This window comes from Phalaenopsis equestris, unplaced genomic scaffold, assembly GCF_001263595.1.
Source record: "Phalaenopsis equestris unplaced genomic scaffold, ASM126359v1 Scaffold000002, whole genome shotgun sequence".
Taxonomy (NCBI): Eukaryota; Viridiplantae; Streptophyta; class Magnoliopsida; order Asparagales; family Orchidaceae; genus Phalaenopsis; species Phalaenopsis equestris.
This window is the reverse complement of record NW_018164444.1, coordinates 40,870,064-40,870,317: the sequence shown is the minus strand read 5'-3', so window position 1 is coordinate 40,870,317 and position 254 is coordinate 40,870,064.

The window sequence follows — 254 nt, the reverse complement described above, 5'->3', positions numbered from 1 at the left end:
CTGAGGGGATCTTAAGGAAGCTCTGTGTGAAGTTTGGAGAGGCCTCTCTGAGAAATTTTCAGCACTTAGATCAATGGCGATGGAGGTGGCCTTTTAACAAAATGGGGTTATGGTGGCTGTATTGGCTAATTAGGAGGTGTAATGTGGTGCTTAGGTGGAGGGTAGAGGAGCTCCATAGTTTGATTTGGATGAGCTGGCGTCTAGGTTTGATTTGGGTGAGATGCCATGGGGGTGGCTCTCGGTTTTGGGCTTTT